This window comes from Puntigrus tetrazona, chromosome 13 (assembly GCF_018831695.1).
Source record: "Puntigrus tetrazona isolate hp1 chromosome 13, ASM1883169v1, whole genome shotgun sequence".
Lineage (NCBI taxonomy): Eukaryota > Metazoa > Chordata > Actinopteri > Cypriniformes > Cyprinidae > Puntigrus > Puntigrus tetrazona.
Genome location: NC_056711.1, coordinates 24,240,253 through 24,254,765, shown reverse-complemented (window position 1 = coordinate 24,254,765; position 14,513 = coordinate 24,240,253). Strand labels below are relative to the sequence as shown.

The window sequence follows — 14,513 nt, the reverse complement described above, 5'->3', positions numbered from 1 at the left end:
TATTGTATGTGTGCATGTCGTGATCAATAGTTTGACAGCATATGTACTTGTATGTAGCTGTTGCAAGCGTAAAAAAACAACCAATTTTTAAATTAAGGCAAAAAGATTTAAATTTGCGTGAAGATATTTTTTCAGTCATCACTAATTTTTTTAATGAATGTTTTGTCCATGTCTCAAGAATCTACAATTATAAACATGCCAGTATGAGTGACTTTAGACAGTAGAATGTGGCATGGTTCAGATATACATTTTAGTGCCTTTAGTTGATTACTTTAGATCATAATATAACATTTGTAAATATTAAATACATTGTGCTGAATACTCAGTCAAACCAATACCAGGTAAACACTTGCGTCACAAAATAGTAAATAGAAGTATTTCAGCTCTCCAAATACAATTAGCTATGGCGACGAAGAGTCAATTCAGGGCAACACAAGCCTATCAATGTACTTGAGTTTGAAGCAGGACACTGTATAATAGAATTTAGCTGAATTGAATTTAAAGCAGTGCTGTGAATGCTGCTGTTGAGCTCAGTAGGAATGCAGAGGGTGGGGCTGTAGAGACCGAGTGAGTTTATAAAGCTTTGCATTGGAAACACATCAGAATTCCCCTCCCTGACCACAAAACCAGAAATCATTAAACACAGCTGTCACACTTCACTTCAAAAAAAAGTAAGCAGCAGCAGTACATGAAAGTCATATTTAATTGCTTTTTACAGTGTTAAAATCCCTGTGATAGCACTAAATACAAGAGCAATCCATGAAATATACAAGGCATTAAACATGAAATGATCTAAATGCATCAGCATGCACATTACATTTTATATTACTGTACATTTTAATAATGACTAATACAGTTCTTTATAGCTTATTATTATTTATTACATCTTCCACATGTTTTCTTAAAATAATAATTACACCAGCATATGATGATAAACTGTAGTGTCAACAGAAAAAAGGCATTGTTATTCTGAGAGTTTATACAATAAATGATCTAGAGCATGAAATGTGGATAATGCTTAGTCATCTCTGACCTTGCATTAAGGTTCAGGGTGACAGCATGCCTTCATGTGATGGCAAAAAGGACACCACTGAAAGTTAAGAAAAGGGAAAATACTGTTTAAAACACACCAAAAGCATTTAAGATGAAATGCAGCAAACCAAAGTAAACATAAAACAACATAGTATATTACATTCTATATTAGGAATAATTAAGCAGTAGTTAAATAGTATTGCAAATTATTACTTTACTATTTAATAGTTGAAATATTGTTTGTATAATTTTTTGTTCAGACCATGCAAGGTAAACAGTACTTCTTAAAGTGACAGCTGACCCAAAAATGTTATTTTGTCATTACATTGTTCCTAACCAGTATGACTTTGTCATAGGACACAAAAAACAGGCAATACAGTGAAAGTCAATACAGGGTCCAAATGGGTTTTTGGATGAAACTGTACAGATAAAACTATTAAATTGTTTTTGAAATCTATTCTTAATTACTTCAAAAAGAAGATGGTCATACAGGTTTGGAATGACAAATGTGAGTAAATTGTTTTGGGTTAGCGATGTACCTCTAAGAACAGTGTATGGAAAGGGTCAGACATGATTTAAGAGTGGAAAAGTCAGACCAGTTTGGCTTGAGATGTCACTTGAGAACCAGAGGTAGTCCTCTGCTTGGTTTCCAGGTGCTCTGCATCTCTCTAAAAAGTCCTTCGGCTGGACGTGGAGGAGTGAGCGGAGGAACTGTGGGTGACTGAAGGATATCGCGTACTTTTGGCTTGGTTTGGTCTCCCTTTGGAGAATTTTTTTGAGCAGTGGTTTCAAAGGCCGATGGTGACCTGGCTGCCATGAGCCTCAGAAAGGTCCAGAGTTCTGGGGTCGAATCAGGAAGGTTTTTCAGTACACAATATTAAGTATGCTTGTCACGGTCATATCCTCTGGACAAAAGAGTCCACAGCAGGTTCAAATAAGGGTCCAGGTCTCTGTGCCAGGACACTTCACAGCAGCAGAGCACTGAAAATCTCTTTATTCAAAGGGGGCTCTGCCGGCAGAACCTCTCTGCTACTTGCAACCAGTTCCCAATGCCCTTGCTTGATGAGAATCCGCAATGCTTGCATGATCGCTTTGGGCCGCTCACTGCACAAAAGCAGCTCCACTTCCAGGTGTGGGTGGGTCCCTTGCAAGGAGCACGTCAAGGCCACGTTTATGGGGCGGCAAGCTCTCAGAGCTCTCCTTCATGCTGTAACCCCATGAAGAGCTTGGAAGACCCGCCGGACTGTTGCTGTGCCAGTTCGAAACCTTGGAAACCAACTAGGCTGGAATTTTAAGATAGAGTGGCACAAGAGCTCAAAAACAGGCACTGTAGTTTTGTTTCTGCTGACCGTTGCAGTGGGCAAAGTTTGCTGTTGGTTGCACAGGGCTGAGGATGATTTTCCATAACTCAGCAGGAGCTTTGGATGACAACAAACCCTCACCGTTGCACTTTAGATGCAGAATTGTTTGCATGGCATGCCAGGAGTATATAGGAAAGAGATGGAAGATGTTGTTTAGATACTGAAGATTCTCCCTCTCTAGCTCACTGCTAAGCAGCCGGCAGATCTCCTGCTGCATAGCTTTCACAATAGTTCTCTAAATCTTTCTCCAGAAACCTTCACCATTGATGTTTTGATGTCCTCCAGCAAAATGAGACTCCTAAGCTCTGATTCGAGTGAGCTCATGAGCCTTTCTTGCCTGTGGAATGTTTCTCACCAGTTTTGGTCTTCTGGTTGTTGAGGAAATCCTGAGGATGGCAGCCAGTGATATGGGTGCTTGAAACATCCCACCTTTTTTAGCTTCTCTACCGTGAGCTGAGTGCTGCTTAGACTTCTTTGCTGATAGTATTTGCATGCCTCCTCAAAGACAGCCTCGACTAGAGAGTGCACTTGAGTCTTGGAAAGCACCGGAGAAGGTTTGGTTTTGCATGACCACAAACAGCCCGGTTTCTGACAGCATTTGTGGAGAGTGACTATCCAAAGTGTTTACGTAGAGAAGGCCTTCTGTTTCAGACTTATTCTTTCTAATTCCAGACCACATTTAGTGTTGATTAGGAAGAGAGTCCTACCTATTATTAGTGCCAGGATTTCATTATATATTTTCAGGCTATTTTGAGTCCACTAGAACTTAGGCAATTATCAGGAAGTTTATATATATTGCGCAGACCACCGTCCCTCTTCATAATGCATACCCCAACCAGTGCTGAGAAGAGAGAAGAAGTCTCACACCAACGGCAGAGAATCCACAGATATCAGGAGGATTTATGGTGGATAGAAGGCCAATGCAGTCTGTAACAAGTCTCTTGAAGTCAGATTCCTTGCTTGAGCTTTTTATAAGCGTGCAGTTACACAGGCACTATGCACTTTAAAAGGTGTCGTGTTCAGGAGACCATGCAAAGAAACACTTCAAAACACCCATGGAAGAGTTTTCCCTCATGTCTGGGAGCAGATAGATCAAATCCCAGAACTGACGGTTGTGTATCGAGATTATTGTACAAAGCGATTTTTCACGTTTCTAAAATGACACCTCCCTCTTTAACTTCTATAGTCTTTTTGCAGATGCAAAACCTGAAGTTGCTGCTTACGCACTGTTGGAGTTCTCAGACGGCATGTCGCTCCTCACACCATATAATGAAATTCTGACACACACACACAGAAATGACTTTAGCACGAGGCTGTTACACAGATCCACAGTCTGGAGTAAATGCCAGCCTGATCTGCACTCCAGGAATTTCCAGAATTCCACTCTTCCATTCTCAAATATTACTCCCAGCACACAGGCTCCATCTTCAGGTTTGCTTTGAGGCATGTAAATGACATCCACTATAGGCACATTCCAGTTAGCACTAAATCAACGTGTTTCTGGCTTTGCATGAGATGAGGTCGCTGATATTTGTCATGTGTCATCAAGACCACTCTTGGGCTGACGCACAATGACATGAATGTGACGTCCATCTGGACTCAGACGCACATCAGACAGGCGGTTTTGAGATGAGGTGTTGTTGGAGTACGCCTGTTTGAAAAACTCTTTTAGATCCTTTCCTTTCGTGAAATCGCCGAAATCGGTCACTTGCTCTAATGCGAGCCCCGTCATGTTTGCTGAAAGGTCGATCTGGACTAGGAAGCACACAGTGCGCGTGAAAACACTTTCAGTTCGGACCAGCGATCATCCACAATCACCCCGAAACATGTCCAGTGCTTGTTTCACGCGTTAACTCCATCACATGACGATGTCATATCTGTACAGTCCACAAATCCTAGGAAATGCACGTAAAAGTCTCCTGTGATGTCTGTTTCTGTCCACTCCTCCTGACATCACGAGTTTGTTTAATTTCCGGATTCTTGGGGCTGTGTTTCAACACCCGCCATGAGGCGCGCGCTCAGAGAGCGTTATTGTAAACCAACGCTCTAACACGATTACGGCCAGAAGTCCTTTACTAGATAGGTGGCTTACTGGGTTTTGAAACACACCTATGCGGTGTTTTTATTTATTTATTTTGCTCTGTTGGAAGGAGGGTTTAATTCATCACTCCTTTCTCCAAGATATTATATCAAACGTAACCTTTACCTAAATACAATTTACCTAAATGTACAACAATTACCTAAATATATTTATAATTGCATATATATTTGCATCTGACCCCTCAGTCAATTTATAGGCTAACAAGGGAGGCTAGGATTCTTCATAGATTCCTTTAGAAATTTCCAGTTTTTCATGGTTTTCGGTGTCTTCGTAAATTAATATCTCTTTCACGTTTGTTTAACAATTTAGGTTACAAACTATTTTCGTTTTAAGTAAAATGCGGACAAACTGCTTAATAAGAACTACAAGGATGTGAGATTATGACAAATCGAACAAAATTTGTATTTAATAAATAACATTTGGTTATGCATGAACAATATTGTACACCTTATATATAAAAAATATAAACCAGGAGCTAATAAAAAGGTTTATATAAATACAATTAAGATACTTCTCACAAGTTTTGTCATAGAATGCACATCAGAAATGACGTGAGGCCAGTAAGCTGCGTACTTCCGTCTACTCAGAAAGAGTTTCTGTTTATGCAAATGCAGATATGAATCCTGCGTTTTTGAAGCTTGTAAGTTTTCAAGATATTTCCTAATTTGCTAGTTTGTTAATTATGTTCTGCTTTTATTTTCCGATGTCTCGTCGCTTTTGTTAGGTCAGCTGCAGTGGATCGCAAATATGATCACAGAAATATGTGTAAATATAAGTCTAGCAGTTATGTTGTCGTTGATTACTTGCACACAGGAAGGAATTGTTTTGAAAACAAACCTTATTCGAAAAAATCTCACTAGAATCTGTTTGTGTACCAGTTTATGTACTTTTGTGTTTACTAACCATGTGATGAGCAGGAATAGCATGCGCTATGCGATGCTTTGTTTGTGCTGCATACTACACCTTATTATGTTATGTTCTGTGTTTTATATATTTAAAAAGAATACATGGATGAAACTGCCACTGTATCTTTTAAACCACATTACTTTGCATTGTGCATAGCTGTCATTATGTATGTTTGATCTGGATCTAGATATTTAAGTTTCTGTAATAATAATTATTTATATTATTGGCATATGTGTCTTTGAATAGAAAATCAGGCAAGATTGAAGATGTCTGATTCGAGGAGACGGTCAAGAGGGGAATCAGAAGAGTCTGCAGGAACATCTAATGGTTTGTAATTGGGCCGGAACAGGTGCCAGAGAGACTCATGATATGGTTGATGAGAGGATGATATTGATTCGCGGACCCCCAGGTATTGGCGAGGAAGATGATCCAGCATGGCGAGAGAGGATCAGGAGCAGAAGTACCGACCTGATCAATCAAGTCTAGCGTGGAGTATCACTAATGTTAAAATTGGCTTCAGTGATACCTAGTTTGCTGCCTCAATTCTCCAGTAATATAAGCATATGGTGGAATATGCTTTTTTTGTTCATACAGAGAATCGTGAGTGGACATGCTAAACCCAGCTAACAATAAACTCACTGGATGTTTTGTAGAAGAAGCAACAAACTATTTTGCACTAATGGTATTATTGTTCTTCACTTACATCCTGGTACTCCTACCTACTCTGCACACACAAATTCATGCATTATGTCTTAACGATCTGGTTTGCTATGGCCTAGCTCACTTTCTCAGTGAGGCAGGCCTCGTGAAGGCGGCTCTGGATGCTCAACCCTTGTGCTAGCCACTGATCTAGGGAAGGAGAAGGCCAGATCATTGCTGAGCTGAAGGCTCATGCGTTTGACCCGCTCTGCATTTGCAGAATATTCGGTAATATTATTGTGAGAGGAAAGGCGATGGCTGTGTTTCCTAAAAGCATCAGTAAGCCTAAGTAGACTATAGAACCATTGTTAATTCAGGGTTCAGGCAATCAAACCCGTACCAGTCAATTGTTACTTATCAAAACACGCATTTTAAAAGCAAGCCTGAACGATAAAAACCAACAAATCTTTGTAGTATGTGAGAGTGCATGTTGCTTTGACTTCTGACTAAAAACACAACTTAGCAGCATGAGCGCTCCGAGGAGCATGTCAATGCAGTAATTACACTTCTGCTCTGATGGCAGCAAAACCAGCTAAGCTAAAGATTTTTTGTTAAACTTCCCTTGTATACACGTTTTTAAACCTGTTGTCCAACAAAGAGATAATTATAACCTTTTTACTCCACAATACCAGTCAAATGTTTCATTTTAGGATCTGAAGTATTTTTTTTTTTGTCACAGCATGAGACAGAAAACATAGTGTCCATAGGCTACTCTTAAAAAAATACACAGATTAGAGAGATGGCTTGAATAACAGTGATAAAACAATACATTGTTGCAGTCCAATGTTTGTCTTTGTCTTTATATTAATAAGCATAGATACGTGCACTGGAACTGTTTTAAAAGTATCAGTTCAGCAGCTGGTATCGAAAAAACAATACCCAACCTCATTGCCAACAGTGCTAAGAAACACAGATCTTGTATTTAAGAAATAAATATGTTTAGATTCACTATGAAATGATTTTTCTTCTTGATTGAGTTTCATATCAATTATTCAGTTATCTTTCTGCGGGTCTGAATCGTTTTGGAGGATGAAAGTGGTCAGGATGGAACTTCTTGGAGGGATGTTTACCACAAGGCGCCTGATAGAGGCTTGCAAAAAGATCCTATACTGCTTTCAAAACTCAGCCCCTTCATTCCACTACATGTGAGTATGTCACTAGCTAAGCAAAGTAAAATTAAACCGAGAAGGAGATTAGGGTCATTTTAAGGTGATATTCATATCTGGACCTAAAATTATTTTGCCCAGGTAGTTGCAGTGATTTTTGTGTTTTTTTATGATTTTTGCTATTAGGTTTTCACAAAGGATGTTATCAGCTAGTGTTGCCTGAGTTCCCTTCTCAGCCCATAACGCTGATTTATTGAACTGACGTCCTTGTGACCTAATTTCTGTAGTAATTGACGGCGAATCTCAGCTAAAACTGTTGATGTATAAGTGAACTGAAGTCTAAAGCTAAATTCAATGTCTCCTCAGAAAATTTAAGCTGTTTTGCCTAAGCAAGTGCACAAAAAATTGATAAAAGTGGCAGTAAAATGTCATTTCTAATGTTACAAATTTTTTATTAGACATAAATTTATTAAACATCCTGGAAAACAGTTTCACACTTTCTACAAAAATATTAAAGCAGCGCAGTTCTTTCCACACTAATAATAAATGACATCATCGATACTAGTTTGATTGTTCATACAGAGTGTAAAGTGTGAAAATGGTTTTTGAAAAAATTCAGCATTGTCATCACAGGAATAAATTAATAAAACAAAAACAATTTATAATTGCATTTATAATTTTAATTGTATTTAATTGAAATTGTATATATGAGTACAGTATTGTTGCTTTAAATAAGTGCAGTTTTGATGAGCATAAGAGACTATTTAACATTAAAAACTCTAAAATGTTGTACTGTAGGAGTGAAATATAATTTCCTCATTGATATTTATTGGATGAACCAACTTGTACCTCCAACATCCGAAGCAGTTTAATTACAGAGTGGCTCAAACCGTTTTATAGTGCTCCAAGCAGCCTCATGCACTGTGCTGTTTACTTTACAACCTTTTATGGCCTGTTTGTCCCCAATTTCAAGGTTAGGCTCATTTTTGAAACATACTCCTCCTGACAGAGAGTGTCGAAAGACAAAGAGTCAGCAAGAGAGCCGTGGTGTACTTACCATAAGGTGTGTCACTTCCTAGCATGGCAATCTCTGGCATTCTTGGGAATCTGTCTGCTGAAAAATATCTTACATCATCACAGCTGAAGAAAATGGGAAATCTCTGAAGGCAACAGAAAAGGGGTTAAGAGGATTCTGCAAGTTCCTGCGAAGTGCTTTGCTGATGACTGTAACATGTTAGAAATAAAATTAAAACAGCAGCATTGCAGTTAAGCAAAACTGACTATTTTAAAACCCATTAAACGTGCATTTCATGGGTGTAGCTGAGACCATTTCATATTACGAGTTGAAGTCGTGTTTGCTCCTTCTGGACCGTAGGAAAACATCTTCCATATGTCTTTCATCTTCTCCATAAAGGTAAATAAGATGCAGCAGCTTTGGAGGTCAACGTAAAGTCCACATTAATTAATGTGGCTCATGTGCACCATCAGGATGGTCTGGTGAAGATGTGCCCAGACCACCAGGCCAGCTTCCTTGTTATCAGGTAAGATCAAATCACAGGTCATGCTTCGGTGTGTTTGTTTAAATGTGCCGAATGACATGTTTCTGCTCCAGTAAGAAGGTGAGATGAGCCTGAACGGAACTGCCGCGTCCGACATCCAGTGTGTCATCCATCCAACCAGGAAAGCTGGAAGGTGGCGCATTTTAGACCATATTTGCAATGGCCTAACGATGTTTGGGGTTGGAAGAATATGTTTCTAATTCCTAATTGAAATTGATAATAAAAGTGACATGTGTCTTTAACAACAATTTGAACAGTTTTGCGATATTCAGATCAGTATCTTTAGCTTGAACCGTCTGTGTTCATTACATTAAATAAATGTTTGTAGTCTGTATGTCACAGGAAGTATTGATGCTGATATTAGATAGCTATGATCCCCTGCAGAGTTATGTCACCAGTAGAAAAGTAGTTGGAGATGGCAAACCACTGTCAAAAAGCTTATCAGAGCATATCAAATAAAAACTTTTATTTTTAACATTTGGGATATCAAATTTCAGAGTTGTAATATTTTAGATTCTGGCATGAAGTGTAATAATTGTGTGTTACAATAAAATATAGAAAGTGTGTAACATTATATTAAATTAACTCCAAATAACTATATTTTAATTTGATGCGACATTCAAGGTTCTTGGCTTACTCGTCTGCTGTTATGTCTCCTATTTGGAAAAAAGTCTGAGTGTGAGTCTCACTTCTCACATGACGTCAATATATCACAGAACAGGTTTTGTTTGTTCTTGAACCATCATATGGTGTACTGCTTGAAATCAAAATCTCTGTTACTGCCTCTTGCCTAAGAGTGTAGTACACTAGAAGGATTGCTCCGTTAAGCCTATCTGGTTTTACCATGGATGAGAAACTCGATGTAGATTAATTATGCAGACAGGAACACGTGTCGTACTAATTTTATGTGTGGTGGAGATGTGTATAAGCCTCATGTGAGCAAAGATAAAATACAGCTCTTCAAGTAATCATTAATATGGTCAAGAAAGTTGGTGTTTATTCTCATTCCCTGTCCAGTAATTAGGAGTAAACTAGACATTTTACCACCACCTAGTGGTGAAATACGGATTTTTTTAACAGCAGGCTGAGTGTGATTTCAAAACTATAATCAAAAATTCCATAATGAATACATAAAGTTGACTACTGCACTCTATATGTTTTATTTGCGTGGTATCATCATGTTTTCTTGAACTTGTTATGTTCAATTGTGAGTAAGTGTAAAATGCTCATGCAGGGAGGCGTGACTGTCATAGCGTGCAGTGGTCGCGGCCCTCATGTGCTATGAATTGGTCCAAGCTTGGATTAACAACGCCTGTAGTGCTGATCACTGACATCAGAAGCCTTTTGAAGGATCTCTGCCTGCTGTCGAAATAACACTCATGTTCTGGGGGCGCTCCTCTATGCAGGATTTTTGGATGTTGTTGTGAGTGTAGTCTGCATCGAGTCAGTGGCACAGAGATTGTAGCTACATTGTTTGTTGGTTTCTTACAGCATTTTTATTTCATATTTGTTATCTCAGTTCAAATTATAAAAAAAATTATAGAAGCATATTGCTTGGTGGCTCTGCTGCAGAGATATGTGTATTTTGTGTCTTACTATTCTATATATGTTTTGGTGTAGTGAGTGGAAGTTTTATATCCTTTTATTTTGAATGATTTAATCTGGTTTCACTTGATTGTGACAAGTACAAATGTTATTTGTAGCGCTGTTCTCATTGAACAAATTTGTCAATTCCTCAGATGTTTTTACTTTACTAAAAAGAGTGTTATTGGGTCTGTCTTTAATAAAGCACACCATTTCGGGAACCATTCATTGTGTCCATTCTTGAATTTTTTAGGTAATGCTATTATTAAGCTGTATCCAAAATGTTTGCTGTAATCTATAGTATTTAATTGAAAGGAATAATTTGGCTTTCTATTTCAGAGGTAAGTTGCTGGCTCATTTTCTGTAGCATGGGTTCTCAGCTGGTTATGCTGACAATTAAGTGATAATCTTATAAGTGATAATGGGATTCAATATTATTTAGTTTTATATATAGTAATTGTCAGGCCTGATCAATAGAATTCTACTCATTGCTGTCATTACTTCGTTTGGCCATCAGCATTTATCGATTACAGTAAAAAAAATATGCATAACTATTCATTTAGTTAATTCATGCAGAAATTTGAAGATCTTGATAGAAAGACTCAATAAATATAGCTTCTAGCTCATTATTATTGAAGTATTGTTTTAAAAGAATGGATTCACTCGAGAAATGGGTTAAATCTTTGTCTTTTATTGTTCTGTAACTACATGCATACCATCTAGTAGCGTATGTTGTGTATTGTCACTAGCACTGAATGATAATAACATTCTTCAAAAAAAACAAAACTAACAGAAATGTATGTCTCCATTAACATCAGTTTTCATTCAATGCTATCCATATTTTATACTGTTTATTATACACAAGTCGACATGAAACGATCTAACTGCTATAGTATTGTGACAGTTTAAAAATGTGGATCCACTGGTTATTGATTGGATTGTGTTAAATAGGAGGCTGATCTGATTGAGCCAATGAGATAGCATTTTTATAAATTCTATCAACTATACAGGACTATAGTGGATAATGTCTGTATTAGGCAGTTTGGTTTCATGCTGACTATAAAGGCGTTAAGATGAATGATAAAATATAGCTTATTCTATCTCATCTGACAACTCTCTTGCATAAGTGCTTTCACGTATCTGCTGTCATTTCATAGGTAGCTATCTGCTTTACTATCTGGCGTTTTTTCTTTTTAATGCTCAGTACTACGTGTCGTCCTATATGCAACTGTTGTTCATTTTTAAACTTGCAGATGTCTGTTCTTTTATTTTCTGGTTCTATAAATAGCTGTTCATTTCTCAATCTCCCTCCCCTCCACTCCCTGCTTATCTGTGGTCTGCTTCGACAACAGAGGGCTTTCTGCAAATGACATCTTACAACATCGCTGCAAAAAGCCCGACTGAGGAAGAAAGTCAAGACACTGCAGATCCTGACAATGCTATTTATATAATTGTGTTGTTATATAACAGAGAAATGAGCATGTATGTCATAGTTCCATACCTAGGTGGCATTGTTACCAGTAGATGAGCTTATTCACACATGCTCACATACACATATATGAGGGGTATCCTATATACTCACTTCCTGCTCCCTGCTTGCATTATCAGCGATGCCATTTCTGGTGAGGATGCAATCCTGTGGACTATTTTCCTCAGCCTTGTAATTGCTTCTCACCTCTCCTCCAGGAGGACATGGAATAGGATAGTGCATCAGTGTACCTTGTAGGTGTGCACTGCCATCTCAGGCCACGACAGACAGAATGGCAAAGTGAGAGCAGTGGAGAAGACACTAGCTGGCTTTGCACAGTTGCCAGTCTGCAGGCAGGGGATGAGGTATTTGTTGGACCGCGGACTGACGTCAGGGGATATGAAAATACATGTATTTTAGCTGTCTCTCTTCTATCGCATGGCCTGTAAACAGTGGAACTTAGATGAAGCGTGAGGCCGAGGTGGAGAAAAAAGGGAAGTGCAAAGATGCCTGGCGATATCTATGCAGAGAGGAAGGATGGAAAGATAATGAATATGGATAAAGCTATTGGGCAGACACGGAAACTACGTGTGGTGTGCTGAAAACAGACATAGTTTTGGAGCAATTAAATATGAATATACGCAAAAAATAGTGGTTCCCTTGACAGCAAATGATGTTTGTGTAAATATCTGCTATTAATAAACTTCGATTGATCATAGACAATAGCGCATTTGATGTCGTATTATTCAGCGTTCATGTCTATGCAGTTGAGTGATTTTTGCGTACAGCCATTTTATCTTGTTTAATAGAGCTGCATTAAGGATAGAGTCTTTGATTAATAACTTTATTATAGTTACATAATTAAGTTAATGTTTTAATAGTGCATAATGAGTGAGAGGTGTGTTGCGTGACTGTCAGCTATTACAACATTTGGTGATCAATAAATACTTGAATGTTCTTAATACATTAAAGGATCATTTGTCTTTGTCCAGGCAGCCCGGTAGAAAGAATTATTTGAGTAAGTGAAATGGTATGTGGGGTGTGCGTGTATGTGTAAGGCGTAAACAGGTGAAGGTGAACAGTAGCGGACAATGGATAATGCATAAATAATGCATATATAACGTGTAATGTGAAAGGTTTTCAATAAGAGCAACCTGGTGAAGTTGTAATCAATCTCACTAGGCAGTTTAACAAGGACGGTTGCAGGATGCCTGACAGAGTATAATGCTATTTGGTAAGTTCTATTGTGCCCTAATGCTGTTTAAAGATATTAGAGCATAAATGAGTGTCAATCAGGTTTCTATTGATTGGAAAGCTATTTAATATAACTGGATCAGCTTAGATAATTTTGATGATTCTAAAGTTGAGTAGAGTGAATAGAAAACTCTTTTTAGTGGGTTTATAGTGAGTCTATCACTAATATTTCTCTCTCTTGTGATGTCAATATTGTGTTTTTATTTTATAAGTAGTATGGATTATCAGATGTTAATACTTTCAGTACTTTGCATATTTTGTTGGCCATCAGCAATATGAATACCTATAGGAAATCAGTTCAGTGACTTCGACCTCTGTAACATTGATATCAATATGAATAGATCGTATATTGATACCGTCAACTTTGAATATGGCACCTTCATAAGTTTTTAATATCAGTATAATTGTATAAATGCTATATTGACATAGAATGATGTATAAGCTCAGAGAAAAGTGCTGTGCTAATTGTTTTGGGGCCCCGTTGACAGCCTAAAAGGGAGTTATGGGAAGGGTAAAATCATATAGCAGTTTATGGCATTTCTGTTTGTTTACAAGTGTTACCAAGTGTCGCCATGCATCAGTGACTGTGTCTCTTTCTTGTATAAAATAGTCTGACCTACCTGTGACTCCTGCCTGCTTTAAAACTCTGTGCCAGTGCAACCCAGTGTTCAGTCGTCTCAAGAGAGGACAAGCATTAACTGCTGCTTAGCTGCAATGAACAAAATCCTAAATCTCTGCCAAATGTGGCATTGTGAGCTTGGATAAATGAAATGCTACTCTGTCAGTCATTGAGTGAGTTTCAATTCCGCTTTGCTGTTGCTGCTTTGAGAAGTTCAATACAATGATCATAGAGTTGAGCTAACGCCGATAGTCCACTTTGGAGCATTCTACTGCTGATGGTGACTTTGCAACTACGTGTCATGCTTCAGTCATTAAATATTAACTGAACTGCTTAATATCTTCTAACACTTATTTAATAGGTCAGCAACTGTCTGTGTGCTAACTGTGAGAACTTACCTTCATTTCTACTAACCTACTCTAACAGTCTGTCTGAGGTAAGTGTTGTTACAAATTAATGAGAATAAGGTTGACATGTAGTTACAAGTGGATAATAAAAATAAGCAGAAGTTTAAATAAAGGTCGATTTATTAAGCTTTCATAGTTAACATCACTAATATAATTATTGAAAACCTTTCGATTTTCATGATTTTCAAATGGTTGTTTTGATATTAGTGTGGGTTCCACAGGAGATGTATTTTATGAAATTCATGGTGTTGTGGGACATATACTTTGTTTGATGGTTATATTATGCGGCGTTATAGCACATTAAATTCTGTGCTGTGTGGGGAAAAAGGAGTCAGGAATAGGCATGTTCCTGTTCTGTTTCAGGGTGTTCCTATGTCAGAAGGCATTCATGTGGCAATGTCCTGCAAGTGATTCAGC

The 14,513-nt window shown here is 38.0% G+C and overlaps 1 pseudogene; it reads right to left on the bottom strand.

The window, feature by feature from the left end:
• Positions 1–1,574: 1,574 nt before the first annotated feature.
• Positions 1,575–4,327, bottom strand: LOC122356816 (annotated as a pseudogene).
• Between the last annotated feature and the right edge of the window lie 10,186 nt (positions 4,328–14,513).